The sequence below is a fragment of the Podarcis bocagei genome (assembly GCF_964188305.1).
Source record: "Podarcis bocagei genome assembly, contig: HAP1_SCAFFOLD_119, whole genome shotgun sequence".
In the NCBI taxonomy this organism is placed as follows: Eukaryota; Metazoa; Chordata; class Lepidosauria; order Squamata; family Lacertidae; genus Podarcis; species Podarcis bocagei.
Window position 1 is genome coordinate 159540 of NW_027670313.1, and position 7317 is coordinate 166856.

Here is a 7317-nt window from a genome sequence, read left to right on the forward strand (position 1 = left end):
CCCCTCTCTTTCTGCGCAGACCCCATCCTAGGCTTGGCTGCGCGCGGGAGTCCAAGCCCCCTCCAGGGTGCAAAGATCTGCCCATTCCCCCAAATTTAGTTAATTTCAGTGCGCGGCACCGTGGAGAATTGCTAACGGAGAAATCTGAGGCTCCCTTGGACAAAGAACAAGGACACCGGGCAGGAATAGCAGAGCGAATTGGTCTGGATTGAAGACTGTCGCGACAGGACTCCCACCTGCCACCAGGTGGAACAGGATGGAAGCCCGGAACAAAAGAGAACCCAAAGTTGTATTAGCCGCTAATCCCCAGGTTACACCCCCCCAAAACTACATCACTCCTACATCTGGTGGCAGTAATCTGAGCATCCTGGACCCTGCCCCATGGCTCCCCTTGCCCTCCACCAAACACCCAGCGAGTGTCACAAAAGAGCAGTGGCATAGCGTGGGGGGTGCCAGGGGTGCCAGCCGCACCGGGCGCAACATGTGGGGGGGGGCGCAAGTCCAGAGGGAAGGGACAAATTCCTTCCTCCGCCGGGCTCCCCCCCCCGGCACCGCCAGCCTTGCGCCCTAGCGCGCGCGCCCCCCCGCTGCTGCTGCGGCTGTGCTCCACTCACTGCTCGCAGGAGGAGCAGCCGCTGCAGCAGCGCCGCCGCCACCACCGACGCCTGGCCGGGCACAGGCAGCCTCCGCACCCCGCCGCTGCCGCCATCCCCTCGGGCCAGCTGCAGGCGGCGGCTGCTTTTGCCGACTGGGAGGGAGGAGAGCTCCGAGGGGCCTCGCCGCGCCCTGCGCTCCCCAAAACCCTCCGAGAGGAAGCCAGCGGGCGGGCGAGGGTCTCCCTGCAGAAGGGGGCGCCGCTGGCTCCGGCTCTGAGCCGCGGGGGGGGGCGAGGACGGAGCACGGCTGGAAGCCCCCAGACCCGGCCGGGAGGAGGAGAGGCGCTGGCCAAGCCCGGATCTGGAGCTCCACCTACAGCCCAAGGAGAGGAGGGGGCGGGGAGGCGCCCGAGGGGAAGGGGCTTCGGTTGCCTCGGCCCGCGGGGGCTCCGCTAATAATAAATTTAATAAATCCCTGCTGAGCCCTTGAGGGGGTCCTTCGCTCCTTCGCTCGCCCCCAGCCCCAGTGGCGTAGCGTGGGAGGGTGCAGGGGGGCCGGGCGAAACATTTGCGGGGGGGCGCGCTCGCACTCGAGTGCTAAAATCCACGGGTTAGGGGGCGCAAATTACTTGCCTTGCCCCGGGTGCTGACAACCCACGCTACGCCACTGCAAAAGAGATCTTTACATTTCCCGGTTTCCCACCCTTTTGTCTTCCTCTGGGTTTGTTATTTCTGGCATGGCTACCTCTCTGGCACTCAGATCTCAGGAGGCCAGGGATTATCCCTCAGGCAGAGGGGCTGCTGAGGAGCTGAGCTCACAGGTCTAGATGAATTTCTGAAGTTTCCCCAATGAGCCAGTACATAGAGACATTGATCAGTGAATTCTTACATTTGGGATCGTGCAGCAGAGGCCCTTTGAACAGATAGGAAGAAACTGCGATGAAGTGTTTTGTGGGGACAAGTCACAAAAGTGATGGTGCTGATTTTGGGGGTGGGCTGCATGTGCATGATGTCTGCTGGAGGGGCAACCCCTCCCTCCCCCAACCTAGACACAAATTCCTGCAACCGTTTGACAAGCGCAGCCGCTGGCGCGGTGCATCTTTGGTAAATGAGCACACCCAGTCTCAAGTCCTTTAGAGATAAAGTAGGTATACATCTCAGTAATACCTGGGTATATATGTATTTTGTTTTTCTAGCTTGATCAACATTATTTATTACTTCTTAACAGGTAGATGGCTAAGAGCTTAGGGGGCTTCAGTGGCCGCCCCTGGCCCCCACCCCTTGCACCCCCCAGGTAAAGACGGCCCTGGCCCTCTCCGAGGGTCCGTCCAGCTCTGGGCTGCTGCTGCTGCTGCTACTCACTTGCAATCATAATTAAAGCTTGCTGCGTGTCCTCTATTTTCTTTTCAAGGGAGGGTAACAAAATCAGGCAAATTGCATTTCTTCCCTTTGAATGGCGCAGAGCCAGCCAGGCAGGGAGGGGAGAGGGCAAAGCGACACATCAGCGCAGCTCCCCCTCCCCTCGAAGGCTCGGGGCACGCTTGGAGTTGCGGGCGCGGGCGGGCGGGCGGCAGGACGAATGTCACCCCCCTCAGGATGGCACCCGGGGTGGTCCAACCCCACCGCCCCCACCTTGTTCCCCCTCTGTTCCCCTGGCCTGGGCTTCCCTCCCTTGGGGGTGGGATAAACGTTTAGTTGGGGCTGGGGATTAGTTTAACTTGAGTATAAATGTAAGTTTTTCTGTGTTGTTGTTATTGTTAAAATGAGCTTCTACTGACTTACTTGAGTGGGATCAATTCCAATCTGTTACCTCCGAGGATGTGGACAGGCTGCTTGGACGAGTGAAACCAACCAGCTGTCTCCTGGATCCTTGCCCATCCTGGCTTATAAAAGCTAGCCGGGAAGGACTGGGCGATGGGCTTCGTGGGGTGGTGAAAAAAAGAAGAAGAAGAGTTTGGATTTGATATCCCGCCTTTCACTCCCCTTCAGGAGTCTCAAAGCGGCTAACATTCTCCTTTCCCTTCCTCCCCCACAACAAACCCTCTGTGAGGTGAGTGGGGCTGAGAGACTTCAGAGAAGTGTGACTGGCCCAAGGTCACCCAGCAGCTGCATGTGGAGGAGCGGAGACTCGAACCCGGTTCCCCAGGTTACAAGACTACCGCTCTTAACCACTACACCACACTGCTTCCCTCCGTGAGGGAGACTTTCCAGACCCGCTGAAAGAGGCGGTTATTAAACTGCTTCTTTAAAAACCATCTTTAGATGCGGCCACAATGGCCAACTATCGCCCAGTCTCAAATCTTCCATTCCTGGGCAAGGTGATTGAGCGAGCGGTTGCTGAACAACTCCAGGCACGCCTGGAAGAAGCGGACCATTTGGATCCCTTCCAGTCGGGATTCAGGCCTCATCATGGGACTGAAACTGCCTTGGTCGCACTGGTTGATGATCTCCGGCGGGCTAGGGACAAAGGTGAGAGCTGTTTCCTAGTTCTGCTGGATCTCTCAGCGGCGTTCGATACCATCGACCATAGCATCCTTCTGGACCGTCTTGAGGGGCTGGGAGCTGGGGGCACTGTTATACAGTGGTTCCGCTCCTTCCTCCTGGGCCGTGTTCAGAAAGTGACATGGAGCTGAATCCTGTTGAAATATAAAATAAATGAATAAATAATGCTTCAGTATCTGGGAAAAGATCACATGCGGAAGGCTTCAGTTTGGGCTGACGTATTTATGTATTTGGTGGTTTTACATTCCCATTAATGAAGCAAATTCTGCCCACACCTTTTGCTGTCACACAACCCCAGATCATCACACTAACTGGGTGCTTCAAGGTAGGTGTAATGCAAGTGGGATGTAAATCTTCTCCGATTCTTCTTCTCACATATTTTTCTTTTCTTCTATTATGTTCTTCAAACTCACAAAATGAAAGAAGACAAAAAAACAACCAACTTGTTAGGAATCACATAACAAGTCAACCTAAGCAAGTTGTGCTTCCTTTTTTAGTTATTTGGCTATAATTTTTGATAGAATACAGGTAATGGCATTCTTGATTATATTATCTTTCCATTGATACATCATTTCATGATATTACTCCAGAAGAAGTAGTGTCACTGTCCGGAGCGCATGCCGGAGCCAGGCCCTGGGACCGGTAGGGCTTTGCAGGACTAGGGCTTTCCTAAGTTTGTTCTGAAGAGGCAAGGCAGGGCTGCACAGGTGAGGCCGATTGGTAACTCACAGCACCTGGTGGCAAGAAAGAGCCGGAAAGGGATATAAGGTCAGCATTTCCCTTTGGCTCTTTGCCACAGCAAAGCGTTTCCTTCCTTGGGCTTCTTGACTCCTGGCTTCCGGATCCTCGGACCCTTGGCTTCTTGACTCCTGGCTTCCGGATTCCCATTCCTGCTCCCACCCCACCGTCTTGCCCCCGGGTCCTGATGTCCTCCACCAGGACTTTGACCGCCCACAAACCGTAAAAGTTTGCTGTGGCCAACCTATGTCCCGGCCAGGGGGTCAGATGGACGGAGCCCAGCCTATAGATCTCCCCACGGAGCTGCGGAACCTCAACACCCAGGGAGCTATGTTCTAGGGGGAGGTTCAAGCACTTTGAGCGGCCCCAGCCTGACGTGCCCCCCTGCCCCATAACCAGAGAGGTTCAGGGGGGAGCATGGTGTTGGGATTTGTCCAGCTTTGGCCCATCTGGAGCCTGTACTGGCTCGTCTTCTCTTTAGCCCAGCAGAGCGTAGTCCGCAGACGAAAGGATAAAGCAGCATGTGCCACATGCTAATCTTTATTTCTCAACTATACCGAGAACACGCAAACATACATCTTGCCTCTGTGAGAGCAGAGAAGAAACTTACTCTCGACACAAAGAAACCGAGAGAACACTGAAAAACAGGAAACCAGTGTATGTCACATCCAGTCTCCCATTCCCGTGGGAACCCAACAGGAACTTTGACTGTGGAATGGAAACAATGTCTTGTGACATGCAGTTGCTGCTCAGTGAGGGAAATAGAAACCAACACATGGGGCCAATCAATCAAAATGTTTATTCGGCTTTACGCCCATCATAAAGCACAACACACAAAACAAATCAAATAAAACCGCGGTCTCGTACAAGCCGTGAGTAATATAACACAATTCACAGCTCACAAGGACAAATATTGGCAATTCAAAAGAAAAATTTAAGGTTAAGATTAAAAATTTAGACACTCCGCTAAAATCAATATCTGATGTCATTATCGAAAATTCTTATAACTATCAATAATCAGCTAACATTCCATTCCGTCTCTTGTACGAGAGGACGGCTGTTAGGAATTTAGCAACCTGTAGGCTAAGATAAGGATCCACATCTTGAAGAACCCAGGCAAGCTGTAGGTCTACTGGTTTGTCAGCCATAGGCTGGATTATGGAGTTTAGTATACTAGCACGAATTGAACTGTATATAGGGCGCTCCCCTGCGAGAACCTCCAAACAAGCTCAACACATGGGGCCCTTCGAGGCTTTGTCAGCCAGTGTTGGCTGATGTCCGCCACCTGTGCAGCAGACCTTCCCACCCCACGGAGCCGCGTGTTCTTTATGGTCAGCCTCTTCGTGGGCCCGGCACTTTCTCGGGTCTCTCCGTACCTTGAGGCCAGCGACCATCTGCTGGGGAATTTGGATGAATTGCCACCCTTCATTGCCACCCTGGAGGGCACGTTCGGGGAGCTGAATCGTGCCCTGGCGGCTGAGATGGCCCTGCAGAACCTCCGGCAGGGGGCTTGCCCAGTTACTGAGTCCGCCGCAGAGCTCCGTTGGTGGGCTGGGGACACCCTGCTATGCAGCTGCCTGACGGTTCCACTTCCATCAGGGCCTTCATCCCTGCCTTAAGGATCAACTGGCATGGGTGACCCCCCTCACCATTTCAGTGGTGGGTCTGGAGGGGACCCCCCTCGCATCCGGACCCATTACCCGTGAGCCCTGTCCACAGGCCAGGTTAGTGGCACCCCTGCACCAGGAACTGTTAACGTTTCAACTAGTCCAGACGCCACATTTCCCTCTGGTCCATGGAAGTCCATGAATGTATCCTTTTGCCTTGACAGCTCAGGGAAGATATCTCACTTTATAAATCATATCAAATCAACTCCAGGAAGTGCCCAGAGGTGACAATTGCTGAGCTGATTATTGGAAAGCCTCATCCCATCCCCAGACTTGCCAAGGGGTCCAGACATGCAAAGGAAGTTCTGTTGTACTTTTGGGTGGTGGGTACTTGAGACTTGTTTGCCTATGCTAATCCTATCCTTGGGTCTTGCACTGACTCATTTTCCTTATGTTAATCTCGCTAACCCTCCCCTTTCTGACGTTTTAGTGGTGTAGCAATGACGTATTGATGATGCTGTACGAACTGCATTCTGGGATATGGTGGGAAGCTTTAAAAGTCAATGTCGCCCCATGGCTCTGGGTTCCCACGCTGCTGTTGAACCTGTTGCGCAACCAGAAAGGATCTCAGTCTACTGGCTGCTGTTTTGCTCCAAATTGCTTGGCGGGAATTTCCTTCTTTTACTGACCGCACGGACCCATGGGGGACTTTCCCCTCCATACTCACAGAAGCGTTGTTTAGAGTATGGAATGTTGATCATTGTTTTGTTGATTTCTAGGGAATCTAGTTCTCTCCGTTTTTGTTCTATAGCTTTAAGGACTTTTTTAGATCCTGTTTGTTTGTAGCGTGATGAGAGGGCCGTGATGTCTTGTTCTGTCTTGCTAACTTTTAAGGGGGTTTGTTTTTTAAGGGATGCTTTTAGCAACTTGTAAGAGTCCCTAATTGTTGGGGGATTCCTTCGGAGGAAGGTTGCCCATAGGGTTGTAGGGGGGGTGTCTTTCTTGGATATGCTTTTCATATTTAGGTTGAGGTCACCCCCCCCCCCCAGAATTGCTTCCCCTTCGGAGGAGAGGAACTTGTTTAATGTGTTTTGGATGAACTCTAGCTTTTTCAAGTTTGGGGCATATATGGAGCCAGTTGTCAGTTTAGTTTTGCCATCTAGTGTCCCTTTAGCAAAAATGAGTCTGCCTCTTTTGCCTTTGAGGACTGTTGCGGCTTTGAAGTTCAGGACTCTACTGAGTATTATGGCTACTCCACAGGACTTCGCTGAGCCAGATGACTGAAGCAGGGATCGCTCAGGAGTTTGGGAGGGTTGTGTATTTATTGTAGGAAGGCGATGTGTGGTTTCATGGTGTTTACATACAAGGTGATGCATTTTCTTTTGATGGGGTTTCCCAACCCCCTCACATTTAATGCAATTGCTTTTAAGCTAGCCATCTTGCTTATCTACTATATAGGGTGATTCCATGCCAGCCCGTCCGGGTTGCCCTGTGTCTCTCACCTTGTATTGTCTATCAAACCAGTGAAATTGCGCTGACCTAGAGGTTAAAATTAGATTTGGGTTAAAGAGTGGGGGGTGGGTTGCAGAAATTATCCCCTATGTAGTCATATAGGTGTTTATTGTGGCTAGATGATGCCGCATTCTGGATTAGTTGTAGTTTCCGGGTCAGCTTCAAAGATAGCCCCACCCAGAGCGCATTGCAGTAGTCCAAGCGGAAGATAACCAGAGCATGCACCACTCTGGCGAGGCAGTCAGCAGGCAGATAGGGTCTCAGCCTACGTACCAGATGGAGCTGGTAAACAGCTGCCCTGGACACAGATTTGACCTGTGCCTCCATGGACAGCTGAGAGTCCAGAATGACTCCCAGGCTGC